Source organism: Grammomys surdaster, unplaced genomic scaffold (genome assembly GCF_004785775.1).
Source record: "Grammomys surdaster isolate TR1022 unplaced genomic scaffold, NIH_TR_1.0 126036, whole genome shotgun sequence".
Classification (NCBI taxonomy): Eukaryota; Metazoa; Chordata; class Mammalia; order Rodentia; family Muridae; genus Grammomys; species Grammomys surdaster.
In genome coordinates this window covers 5,635,412-5,649,039 of record NW_021620849.1, presented here as the reverse complement: position 1 = coordinate 5,649,039, position 13,628 = coordinate 5,635,412, and the positions used below count along the sequence as shown (strand labels likewise).

Below are 13,628 nucleotides of genomic sequence, written 5' to 3'. Positions count from 1 at the left end.
TCAAACTCTGGAAAATCCGCTTTATTTAGGTATATTTTCTGAGCAATCAAGTTACCAGTGTTCAGTATAAAAGCCAATGGAGTCTGGGGAATGCTCACATAGCCAGGAGACCATTGCCATAGACATATTGTAGAAGACTTCCATCACCCAAGACCCTCTTATTGGACTCTGGGGCTCTATAACTGGATCTATACCACCTGACACATAAAATAAAAAATAAAATAAAATAAAATAAAATAAAATAAACTGAATCTTTATGCGGTACTTTACTCAGAGAACTGGTAATCTAAGAAGACAGCCTAAAAATCTGTCTTAAACGTCCAGATGGCAGAGTATAAAGTGGAGAGATGGGGATTTGTAATCATTCTCAAGTCCAATCTTGTTCCTCTGGCCAGGTGTCAGCCATGTTTTTGAGACCAGTGACGATGTTTGTGCTTCTCTCATCAACAGTCCTGTTCTTCCTTAGGATGTCTAGGATCAGGCATGTGTCGAAAGGCTCAGTCAAGTTAGTTGCTGCTGATCTCAACCTTGTTCTCCTCCAGGGACATCTGGGCCTGGAAAGGGGCAGTGACCTCAGAATGAACACAGTGTGTGCGCAGACCCCTCTTTACACTATGGACTACAAATGTGTCTTTATAATACAGACTATAAAAGTGTCCCTTGTGATCATGAGTTTTGTCCCCACCCTAGCCACCTACCTCTAGTTCTTTTTCTAGATTTTCACTTGTTTGGAGTTTTGCCTAAATGAAAGCAAACGTTTAGGCAGCTAGTCTTTTGTGCGGGCTTTTCCCACTTAGCACATGCTGTTAAAACCCACCCCTGTAGTTCTATACACAGCATCTGTGGGGTCATTTTCACTGCTGTCTCTGGATCACTCACAACTCATGCATGGAGGTGTGGGTGTTTCCTTTTCTTCAAAAGAGAAGTGATCTGTCTTGCTTCACAATAGCCTGTTCTAGTCTCAAAAGTCAATCCCCTGGTTCTCAGTGTGGAAATTTCTAGTTCCGAAGTCCCAGAGTAAACCCTTCCTTTAATTTGTATCAGAACATATTGAACTTGAGAATACAGTTGCAATGCTAGGCAGAGGCTCAAGCACAGCATCTCCTTCGTCTGGGGCTAATTTCTCAAAATACAAACTATCCTAGCACTCAGTTTTCGGTGGGTATGAAGAATAAAAAGGGGAGGTCTTATGTTGATACACATTGGCTCTTACACAAACTGAAGAAGTTATATAAATCAAAATCCAGAAACTAAGATGTAAGAATGAAAATAAAAAGGCTTTCTTTCTTTGAAAAGTGTAAGAACTAGACTAAAATATAAGCACTGGTAATAAGACTACATTGGTGGATTTTATTAAATACTCTGGCTGTGTGTTTCTTTTTCACATTTTAAAAATCTTATTTAATTGGCCAGTGCCAACTTTAAGGTGACCTCCATGCCACATTAACGGCACAGCTTTATCGTTAAGTTTTGACCTCCCTGATATTAAAGCCAGGATAGACGGTCTTTGGTAGAACCATCAGCTTTGATGTGTGTCCTGGATGTTCTGTGGAAATTGAGGCTCACATCCATTTACTGTGTGGTGTGCATGTCTGACACAATCTGTCTCCATGTGAAGATTGTGTCATTGTTCTTTCCTGGACCCCATTCCAATGCACTTCCTGAATTGGCTTCCAGCCAATCCACAATATCTCCAAGGAAACCTGGGACTGGTTGCCATGGACACTCCTTTGCTGATAAGTCACAGAGCACCTCTCCACTTCTCAACGTGCCTGGGAAGCAAGTCCTTTGGGCAGCCAGACAATTGTATTCATTGACATTTCCAAGCCCCACTAGCTCACATCCTTTCCAAGTGTATGGACTAGACATACAAAGGAGCCTTTCAAATATTTGTACCTGTCCAAACTAGAATGGAGTGAAGCGATCCTAGCCTTCTGTAATTTGGTTTCAAGCCATGGGGGATAAGTAAGCTTCAGCAAATATCAAGCCTGAATTGGCGTGATTGTGCTGGAGTGATCAGAGCAGCAGGAGGGGTGAGTGCAGGGGAAATCGGTCTGAAATATTATTCTTGGTTCTGCAGGACTCAAGGCCATGCCCTTCTGCATCTGGGAGTCTCCAGAGAGGCCATGATGCCCTACACCAGCTGTTCCTGGGTGTGCAAACAGTGGCCATTGTTTTTAACATGAATATTTTGTTTATGATTTAATAATAACTGGAAACCATATATCAACTTACCACTAGGCCACAGACAGTTTTTCTATTATCTTTAGTATTGTAGCAGTTTCTGAAGAAAAAAGAACATTTATTTTTTCCTTGAACTCTCAGTTGCCAAAAAACAGATCATATCCAGAATCTTCTAATGTGATCTGCCCTTAGCTGTTACAATTTAAATCTGATAGGCTTAAGTTTTCACTACTGTTCCCAAGCTGTAGAGCCTTTAGGAAACAGGGAGTAGCTCATGGAAAAGGGGTGGTTACTAGGGATCCACTTTTGAAGGCAACGCTGCTGCTGCTGCTAGCTTTTGTACTCTACCTCTTGACAGGTGTGGTGATTTGAATGAGAAATGTCCCTCCGAGGCTCAGAGTTTTGCTTTCTTTTTTTTTTTTTTTTTTTTTAAAGATTTATTTGTTTATTATATATGAATACACTGTAGCTGTCTTCAGACACACCAGAAGAGGGCATCAGATCTCATAACAGATGGTTGTGAGCCACCATGTGGTTGCTGGGATTTGAACTCAGGACCTCTGGAAGTGCAGTCAGTGCCCTTAACCACTGAGCCATCTCTCCAGCCCCAAGGCTCAGAGTTTCGAATACTTGGTCCCCAGTTGGTAGCTCTGTTTCAGGAGGTTACGGGGAGGCGCAGCCTTGCAGGAGGAATCTCCTGGCTAGCTTTGAGAGCATATAGGCTCCTCACATTTCTCCTTTGTTCTCTCTCTTTGCTTGTTGTTTTAGGTTGATCTCTCAGCTTCCTCCTCCAGTAGCTTCCTCCTCCAGTCAGAAGCGGCCATGTTTCTCCACAATATGGATGCGTCCTTTGAAACCCTAAGTGTCAATAAACTATTTCTTCCTTCAGTTGTCTTTGGTCAGGATACTGTATCACAGCAACAAAAATGTAATGAATACAGCTGGTACCATGCAATTAAGTCACAGCCTCACTTCCCAACTCTGTACACAAAACTCACTAGTCTCTACCCTCATTGTTATGATGGACTAACAACCACCCCACCAGACCATGAACTAAAGTAAGCATTTCCTCTTTTGAGTTGTGTCTGTCAGGAGCCTTGGACACAGCAGTACAAAAACAGCCAATACACCAACAACAAATATTTGGCCATAAGCCTGGTGGTTAAGTTTTACATAAAAACAAGCATGGCTCCTTGTGGTTGAGTTTGGTTATGTGGTCACACCGTCTTTTGGGAGGTCTCTCCTCATTGCCCCCAAATTAACTGTATAGGGAAGGAAGTCCAGATAGGAAGCTGATTTGCAGTCAACACAAAAATATGAAGAATAATGTTTTTAAATGTTTAACATAAACCGTGTGAACAGACAGGGAACTATGGAAACATACACAGATTGTTAGCATGAGTCAGCATGTGGAGGAGGCCGGGTAAAATTAGTGTGGATGAAGGAAAGTATTAACTCTCCTCCTTGTGTCTGTCTGTATTGTTGTTCTTTTAAAAATGAAAGTAGTTTTGAAGTGAAGTTGGCAAGTTGTTATTTTTAGGAAAATAAGTGGCAGTTTTTCAAAATCTTCCATATGAGGTTATAGGCTATTAATATGAGAAAATGGTAACATAATCTAGGAGGATGCATATTTTCAACTTGTTCAGAAGTAGGATGCCTGATTTCTATAAGAGAAAGTGACTTCCTCAACCACAGTGGGAATGACACCTCCCCTCCCCCCACTCCAGGAAGGCTGTCACTTGCATGCAATGGGACAAAGGGATTCAACTAGGAATATCCATGGACCACACTTCTTCCTGTGCAAGCAGGCTCTTGTCAGCGGCAGTGACAAAAGATGTCCTGACATAGCAAGAGTTCTCAGGCTGGCATATAGAGTGGGTATGTGTCACTGTGTCACCATAGCCAGTCCTCCTCGCAGTGAGAGCTTGCAGAGAACTGCAGCAGGAGGGGGGCCACCAAACCCAAACAGATCCTGCATGTGCTGGGGCTGACCTGAGAACAGGGGAGCCTGCCTTGCTGGCGTCAGGCCTGGACTGTGAGTGGACAGAGGAACCATGGGTGAGTCTGACCTGATTTCCCACAGGAAGACTGGTGAACGCGTATCCTTTGTGATGTCATTCTACTACCCAGTAATGCCAGAGTGGGGAAGCAAGCCTTCCATCCTGGCTCTCAGCCTGAGCAGCTCAGACACATATTTTCTATTTCTCTTACTGCTGACTTCTATTTTCTCTTCTTTTTCTTAATTTTCAAAGAACAGGTTGTTGGTTTTCTGTTTTCAGATTATTTAATGTTGAATTTTTCAACTTACCTCCCTCCTACTATTCTTAGGTTTGAAATTGTTTTCCCAATATTTTGAGGTGACTGCTTAGATCAAATATTTATACTCCTTCTTGTTTAATAGCACAGGCAGTAGAGGTCTTATGAATTTTATATTGAATAAAACTTCGAGTACATCTAATACGTTTTTGATGCAAAATTGCCTTTATCCTTGTTGCCAGCATAGTGTGTGATTCTCTTTTTCTCTCTGGTCTAGAAACAACTCAAGTGGTTCTCATTTAAAAGTCCAAAGGACTTCAATTTAACCTGTTTTTTAAATTCTTAATGTTTATGAATGTATTCCTTGTCAGTTCTTATTTTTTAATGTATTGAGATTTTCTTCATAGTATATTGTGACCTCAAATGCTTTATTAATGCTAATGATCACTCAAAAAGAATAACATTCGCCATAGAAGTTCAGTAAAATATCTGTTATTTATTCGTTTTATGTGTATGATTGTTTTGCTTATGTGTATGTCTGTGTACTATTTGTGTTCCTGGTGTGCAAGGAGTCCAGAAGAGGACATCAGATCTCCTGTATATATGTGGGTGATGGGAATTGAACCTGTGTCCTCTGGAAAAATAGCTACTGGTCTTACTTCTGAGTCATCTCTCCAGCCTTTGGTTATTTGATTTTTACCTCAGTGTCAAAGATTTGAGTTAATAACATTCTTTGTTCCATGAGACAATGTTATCATTAGTATAGGCTTTCTTCTTTAAGCTAATTTGCATTAATCTATTTTATTTCTAACATACTCATTTATTCTTTTCTTCTTTGGAAATGATATAGTCTTGTATAATAAGCTGCTGCATTGTGTGTGCATTCTTACATTTACATCTTACTAAGTTATTGGTTTAATTATATTTCTTACCTTTCTGTCTCAACAATCCTTTAGGATTTGTCTGTTTTGATTTATTTATTTTTGCTTGTTTGTTTTGAGACAAGATCTGTCTCACTTCCAACTCACGCTGTAGCTGAAGACATTCTGATTCTCCTGCAAGTATATCTCAAGTCACTGGGATTACTGTTATGTGCCACCATATCTAGTTTTATATCTATCTGTATTATTGTATGTCCTTTCTTTATGAGTGCACCACACAACTTACTGTGTATCTGTCATGTGGCATGTGCATTAGATAGACCCAGAGTATAACAACTCTGCACTTCCACAAACAACTGTGAGAAACAACCACAGTCAAGTCCCTTCTGTACCTTTGCTAAAACTTCTCTGGGTCAGGATTCTAAAGCTACACAGACAATTCCTGTTTGTTCAAGACTGTTCTGGACAAGGCAGACATTTAACCTCATCTTTGAGTTTCACAAAATCCCAACTGTGAAAACCAAAAAAAAAAAAAAAAAAAGAAAGAAAAAAAAAGACTTAAAATACATAAGTGTCCTATGAGGTAAGAGTTTCAAAATTGAGAGCTCCCTTCTCAAGAGCTCCTTCCTAAATGTCAATGTGCATCTGTAATTCCAATACATGAGACCATGTCCCTGACACCCTCAGGGAGGCGCTGTTGCTTTTAGTGGCTTTGATAAAAAAAAAAAGATATCACTTTACTTTCTTACAAACTTTACTTTTTTAACAATTGACTTACTAGGTGCAAAGTGAAACCTCATACTGGGGTCTGGAAAAGGTGTGGGTAAGGGGAAACAGAGATGGGGTACAGTTGGATAAAGAGACAATCTCTCTCTCTCTCTCTCTCTCTCTCTCTCTCTCTCTCTCTCTCTCTTCCCTCTCTGCCTCTTTTCATAATTGAGAACTTCACACATGCATAAGGTTTTTTGATCAAATCTACTCCCTTTCCCTCCCAGCCAATACCTTCCTATTCCTCCCCAATTTCTTGTGTTCCTTTCTTCTTTAAAAACCCAGAGTCTAGTCAGTACTAGCTGTATTACAACGGTGTAGGGCTCTGGAGTATAGCTAATCTCTCTGAGGTGATATGGCTAGAGAAAACTGACTCTCCTTCTCCTGGAAGCCATCAGTTGCCCATTGTTCTCTAGACAGGACTGAGACTTCATCGGCTCCTCTCCACTCATGCTGGGATTTTGGATACCTTGATCTTGTGCAGATTGTATGTAAACCCCACTGCTTTGAGTTCATGTGTGTGACTGCTTTCATGACCAACACCCCGTCACTGCAGACATGCACCAACTATTTTTGGCTCTTACAATATTTCTACCCTTTCCTTTGCTGTGTCTCCTGAGCCTTGTGGGGAAGAGGTGAGATACAGACATCCTATGGTCCCATCTCAGGTGAATAACTCTATAGTCATTTACTATCTGCACACTGACTAGTTGTTGGTCTTTATGTTAATTGCCATTTACGACAAAAACAAGCTTCTCTGGTGAGAACTGATAGATAAACTGATAATCTTTTCTTTAGGTGTATTTTTGGCCTTTTCATTAAAACTTATATCTGGGCTTGTATCTGGGTCCTCAGTCACCACTGCCTGTTTTTAGGCCAATACCATGATGCTTATTTTTTTTTATGATGCTTTTATTACTATATCTCCATAGTATAATTTGGTATCAGGGATGGTGAGTGATACTTCCAACAATGTTTCTTGTTGTTTAAGATTGTTTTTGGCTCTCCTTGGCATTTTGACTTTAAGGAATTATCTGTCAATTTTCACAAAGAACTGTATTGGAAATTTTATGGGTTTGCACTGGATGTATAGATTGCTTCTGGAACAACGGAATTTTCATAATATCAATCCCAGAGTATGGGAGGTTATAAATTCGTTACTTTTTTGTTGCTTTAACAAACCATCAGGAACAAGGCAACTTGGAGAAGGAGTAGTTTATTTGGACTTATGGTTTTAGAGCATTATCCCCATATGTTGAGGAGACATGGCAGCAGGAACAGGAAGCTGAAAGCATCCATCTTTTACCATAAGCATGAAGCTAAGTGAATGGGAGGTGACAAGGCATTAACCTCTCAAACCCAACTCTATCAATATTCTTCTTCCAAGTAATCAGGCTGCACCACATAGACCTCCCCAAAGAGTGCCACCAACTGGAGACCAAGCAATCACATGTCTACTACTATGGGGACATTTCTTATTCAAATCAATACAAAGGATGTCTGTCTTTTGGTGTCTTCCTACATTTCCAATGTTCTATATAAAGTCAGGTAACTAGCTAACAGCAGGTCATTGTGTGCTGCAAAATAGAGAGAGGGTTTGGGGGTGTTTCCAGCATAAAGAAATGGTCGTGTTTGAGGTGATGGCAGTAGTAACATGTCACACTGTGCTTGCTCTCTAATGTGAACAATTATGTCCACTAAAAATAAAAACATATCATTATAGAGTATTAAGATTAAGCAAAATTACCAGTAGCATTAAACATCTCTTAAAGTCTCCTTCTATAATTTTTCTTCTGTTCCTTCTCATTTTCCTATGGTGTGTCCTGTGTTTTCTCCCAGTCTCTGAGTTTTTTGGTCACTTTATCTGTGGTATTCCTTACTAAGCAGAAACACCCATTTTTATATAAGTTATAGCTAATATTTGACTTAGAAATTTTATGCTTTTTGAAACTTTAAAAAGATCTCATAATGGTAAAAATAAATTATTTTTTGATTGTTCTATTTAGAGTTGAAACGTGCTTAAATCACATAAGAGGAGCTCAAAATAATCACAGAGGTTTATGAGATACTGGGAATGTTTGCTCTGGGATGAATCTGAGAGAAAGAGGATACCCTGATCTCTTCCACTGGGTTTTTCTGTACTTCAGCTTCTGTCCTGCTTGGGTCTCTGCCATTCCCCAGTGAACCAAATCCTCTATGTCTCTCTTCTTCTTAGAAGAATAAACAAACTTACATAAATTTGTATTCTTGTGACCACCTTTGTCTTGCATTGGATGTTTTACTTAAATTCTTTGTTGCTTCAGTTGTAAGTCTAATTCTCTCACGTTTATTTCTTTAACAAATCCTTACTTATCCTTTTATGTTCTTACATTCTGTGTTGTGGTTTATATATCTTTCTCTTAAGCCACAGAAAATTGTTTTCCATTACATAGAAAAGAGTCAGTCTGTGGATGGGAAGCCATAATCCTTTTGATGGAGTTTATGTAACTGAGATGTGTGGCTTCCAAGCTTCTCAATTGTTCCTGTGCTAACATCTATCATGTGGGTCTATGTTGCTTATTACCTTGTTTGCTTATGTGGTTTCAAAGTATGTTTTTCATATTCTTCTAAATAAGCTTCCTTCCCTTTGTCAGTATTTTAGAAATTGTGCATCCTATATTTACCTTCTCTAATCACCTAAATGTTCAAAAGCTATGTTTAGCTAATTTGTCTCTTCAGCATTTTTCTTCTTCAAATTTAAATTTTTCAGATGCCTCTCCGCCCCCACTGCCTTTGATAATATGACCAGGAGTTTCAAACTTCACTCATTACTAATGAATCACAGTGCAATGGGTTAAGACTTCTATTTATCCAGCATTTCCATGTTTGTCTGCCATTTTGATTTGTGTTTACTTAGGGTTCCTCCATCGATGATATCGCCAAAAGGCTACGAATAGTTGTGTCTGTCCTCGAGGCTGACTTGCAAAGCATCTGCTATCTTCTCATGGTCTCTTTACGCCACTTTAATTTTCTCTTTCGACTCACTTGTTCTTAAATTATCAACCAATATTTTCTGTCTTGTCTCTTGATCATATCTTCCTCCTCATCTTAGTTTGTACCCTTAATTTCTGTCCCTCATTGTAGATGTGTGTCTATGTTGGTCAGTTTTTTTTGCAGAGAAACAGAGTCAAAGATACATATATAGACAGAGAGACTTGTTTTAGGAAATTGGCTTTTGCAACTATGGAAGCTGTCAAGCCTCTATGGGGTGGGTAGGCAGGCCAGAGACAAGAGCAGCATCTAAACTGAAGTTCAAGTTTAGAAGCAAGCTACTGGCACATAGTCTCCTTGCTTTAGTCAGCCTTTGGTGCTACTAAAATGGTTAGATGAGACTCATTCACTTTGAGGAAGATAGTTTGTTAAACAATTCCTATCTGTTCAAATGTAAGTTTCATCCATTAATACCCTCACAGAGAAATTTTAGATTACGTTTGGCCAAATAATAGGGGTCCTAGAGTCTGTTATAACTAACATATCAAATCCACCATCTAATGGCCATACCCAAGGACTATTCAGACAGAAATGCACAAATGCTTATTTTCAACTCTTAATTCTTTGAGAATGGTTTTCTGGTGATGTCATCCATTAAAGGTGAATGGAAAGAGTTTGTGGGTCCCACCCTTTTCTCCATAAAATGCATTAACGAATGCTTTGTTGACTCAATGTCTTGTGAAAAAAACAAATCTCTACTGTACAGTTAATCAAAATTCATACAATTTTGTCTTTATAGAAGAATTCCTGTATCTATGTTGAGAAATTAATGTAAAGAGGGGTAAGGATAAATTTTTCTCTCTTTTAAAATAAAGTGTGTGAGGAAGATAGACTTGATCACTCAGTAACAGAAATATATCACCAGCAATCAAAAGCGCATTGGCTAAGAACAAACACACAACCCATTGAAATATAAGAAAGCCAAGTCTGACAGGTTATTTTTCTGATGGTGAAATGAGCCAATTCAAACCAGATTATATTATATTAAATGCAGGTTGATTGGGAAGCTGTTCTAGGGTGAGTTCATTAGCCCCAAAGATGGAGGTCAGGAAGTCACTGTGGGGAGAGAAGTGAGTGGGGGAGAGTGAACTAGAGAAGAGGTGAGAAAGAAAATGAGATGGAGGGAGAAGAAAAGGGAGAGAGAGACTAAACTGTCTGGATAATATAGGGAAGAACACTGGGGGAACCCAGCCCCTCAGCTGACAGTTCAGGACAGAGGGTAAGGTATTCCAGCAGTGTCCTGAAACAGGTAAGAACTGAAGGATGTTGGGAGAACCTGAAGGCCAGGTCAGCTCTGATATGTAAAATATGCACCTTAGCCCCCTGTCCTGAGGTCCAGAACCAAAGACAACCTTTAAAATACTGGGGGCAAATATAAAATATTTCATATGTGACATTTTGAGACTTTATTTATGGTACAAGAGAAATCTAGTTTTGCTTTCAAATTATAAACAATGGTATTATCCTGGCAATATGAGTTTAAAAGCTTTGTTTGGTGCAGGAAAAAGTTACACATGCATATAATTGTGAAATGTAAGTTTTTGCAAGGACAGTGGCCTAAATTTTATAGCTACTAATTTTTAATCTGCCTGCCTGCCTGTCTGTCTGTACATATCTATCTATCTATCTATCTATCTATCTATCTATCTATCTATCTATTTTTTGGAGACCGAGACAGGATCTCACTCTGTAATCCTAGCTGGCCTAGAATTTACCATACAGCCTATGCTGATCTCAAACTGAGAAACCTGGCTTTCTCTCCTTCCTCAGTGCATCCACCATCAATCCTGATTGTGTAAAAAACAGTATTTCAAGAGCAAGAAGTATACAGTGAGCCCTGATGTACCCCAGCTTACATTTATAGCATATCACTTAAAAAATAAAATCTTGGAATAATCAAATAGGGAAAAGTGCCCACATATTTTATAAAAAGGTTCAATAGTTGAAAAAGGAGAGGACGTATGGGTAGTTGCCATGAGTACTTATACAAATTAGGTCCATGAAATTATTTATTGTAGGAAGCAGACAAACAGATTTTTTTTAAATGTCAATAAAATTAGAAGATGTGTCCGTGAAAAGAAGAAATTTGAAACTGAATAAATACTTGAGTGCTTCAAATAAATACATAAGCAAGAGCATCAGATTGAACGAAAGTGGAAGACCAAGCCAATCAAGCAGAAAACCATTTTAAGGATACTCTCAGAATTCAGGAGAACAATAGAAAAGATAGATGTCTAAGGACCAATGAAGATGGAAGAAAAAGGGCAGAAGATCTCAGGTGGCCCCTGGACTCCTGGTTGCCTCCATGCCTGTCTGTGTCTTCTTTTGGATCCATCCTGAAGATTTTGGCCTTTCACACAAGGATCTGGCAATGAATATCAGCATGTCTCCACCATCCACATCTGTCTTATCACCAGCTGTTGAAAAGATCCACATCCACTCAGCCCACAAGTCAAGATTCGCTTGAACTGACTTGGAAGCACCCCATCAAACATATAACAGGAACTGTAAGAGAAGAAGACAGAGGAGGTGGAGAAAGAAATGATTTTTTAAAGTAGTTACGGTTTGAGTGTCAAATGTCCCCCAGAGGCTCACGTGCTTGGAAACTGGGCCCCCAGCTAGTGGCACTGTTTTAAGGCTGCAGCATCTTTAAGAGACAGGGTCTTGCTGGAGGAAGAGGTCACAGGGTCTTGTAAGAGGAAGTGGTCACTGAGGCTCAGGAATTCAGGTTTGTAGCGCCACTTCATTTCCTGTGAGAAAGCCACCTTAGGCTGCTGCCATTACAGTCCAGTCCTGAGAAGCTCCATGACTCACAACAGGAGCCAGCACCAACCCATCTCTGCCTTAAATTGTTTCTTGTATTTGGTCACTGCAACAAGTAGTTCACATAGAAGTGAAGATGGAGCAACTCTCTCAACTCAGTCCCCTGATGCAAAAGGGGGCCTTTATAGGACTGTGGAAGGTCACCAGTAAGCATTGTGCTTACATATAAGCATCATCACCCATGCTGGGAAGTAGTTCACCCTAATGAGCAATAAACAAAAAGGTATAAGAGAGAGGAAGGGTGGGAGGAAAGGAGGGAGGGAAGGAGAGAGGGAGCCCTTTCTTGTGGAGATGACAAGTCTTCCATCCCATGAGTAAAGGCACTGGATGGAAACTCAGGCAGAATTCTCTGCTGCAGTCTAAAGACAGAACTCTTTCTTCCCTAAAAAACTTCAGCTATTGCCCATAAGGCACCCAACTGATTGAATTCAATTTTAAAGAATAATATCTGTCCTGATTTGATATTTTTTGTGGGTGTCATCTTGACACAAGCTAGGGTCATCTGGGAAGAAGGAACTTCAGATTCATCAGATTGGTCTACCAAAAGCAAGTCTGTAGGTCATTTTCTTGGTTAATGACTGATACACGAGAGCCCAGCCCATTGTGAGAGCGGTAACAGCCCTGGGCAGGTGGTCCTGGGTTATATAAGAAAGCAGACTGAGCAAGCCATGAGTGGCAAGCCTCTGAACAGACCTCCTCCATAGCTTCTGCTCTAGTTCCTGTCTCCAGGATTCTTCCTTGAGTTTCTGTTTTTGCTTCCTCTGAGTATTGATTATATAACCTGTAAGAAAAAACCCTTTCATTCCCAAGTTATTTTTAGTCATGGTGGTTTATCATAGTAACAGAAACTTAACTAGTACAATATCCTCTATTTAAAATTCAACATACCTAGACAATACACAATACACAATACACAATACACAATACACAATACATACATACACACTTCCTTCTTGCCAACACAGTTTATGTGCTTTTTCCTAGCATGTTGGCATCTCAGAATGGCTGTCAGCAGCAGCATTCAGTGAGTACATTACTCTAAGATCACATATAGGTTCCTCCTCCCCAAAATCTCCTGAAGAAAATGCTGACATATCTCCACCATAGAGACAGGGAAACTGAGGCGCAGAGAGATTACATAGGTATCAGACTCACGAATTTATATAGAACTAAGTTTCAAATCTGCAAAGTCAATCTTCTAACCACTGCACTGCACTGCCAAGAGTTGCCTAGTCTTTAATAACTTCAATCTAAGAAATAAGAGATAGAACAAAAGACAGAGAGAAAGTAAGAGAGAGAAGTAGAAGGCAATGAGATATTTTGAAAAAAAAAAAAAACTGAAACCAAACCCCCCCCCAAAAAAAATCTTGTTGTTAAAAGAAATACATCTTTCATTTTATTGTTGTAATGTTACAAATATAATATTCACTACTAATAAAAGTTAAAACATAGCAGCTGTGCCTCTGCGCCTGCGCGCTGCTGAGGAGACGGGTCAGACTCAGAAATGGCGCCGTCCATGTTCTACGGCCAGCAATTGGCCTCGGTCGCCCTGCGGAGCCACCGGCCGCAGACCATGCTGCGAGCCATTGCCCAGGTTCTGGGAAATTCTGGATTGTTTAACAAGCATGGATTCCAAATACAGCAGCAGCAGCAGCAGCAGCAGCAGCAGCAGCAGCAGCAGCAGCA

The 13,628-nt window shown here is 39.9% G+C and overlaps 1 pseudogene; it reads left to right on the top strand.

The window, feature by feature from the left end:
• The first annotated feature begins 13,446 nt into the window (after positions 1–13,446).
• LOC114610356 overlaps positions 13,447–13,628 on the top strand; it is a 1,473-nt pseudogene continuing 1,291 nt past the window's right edge.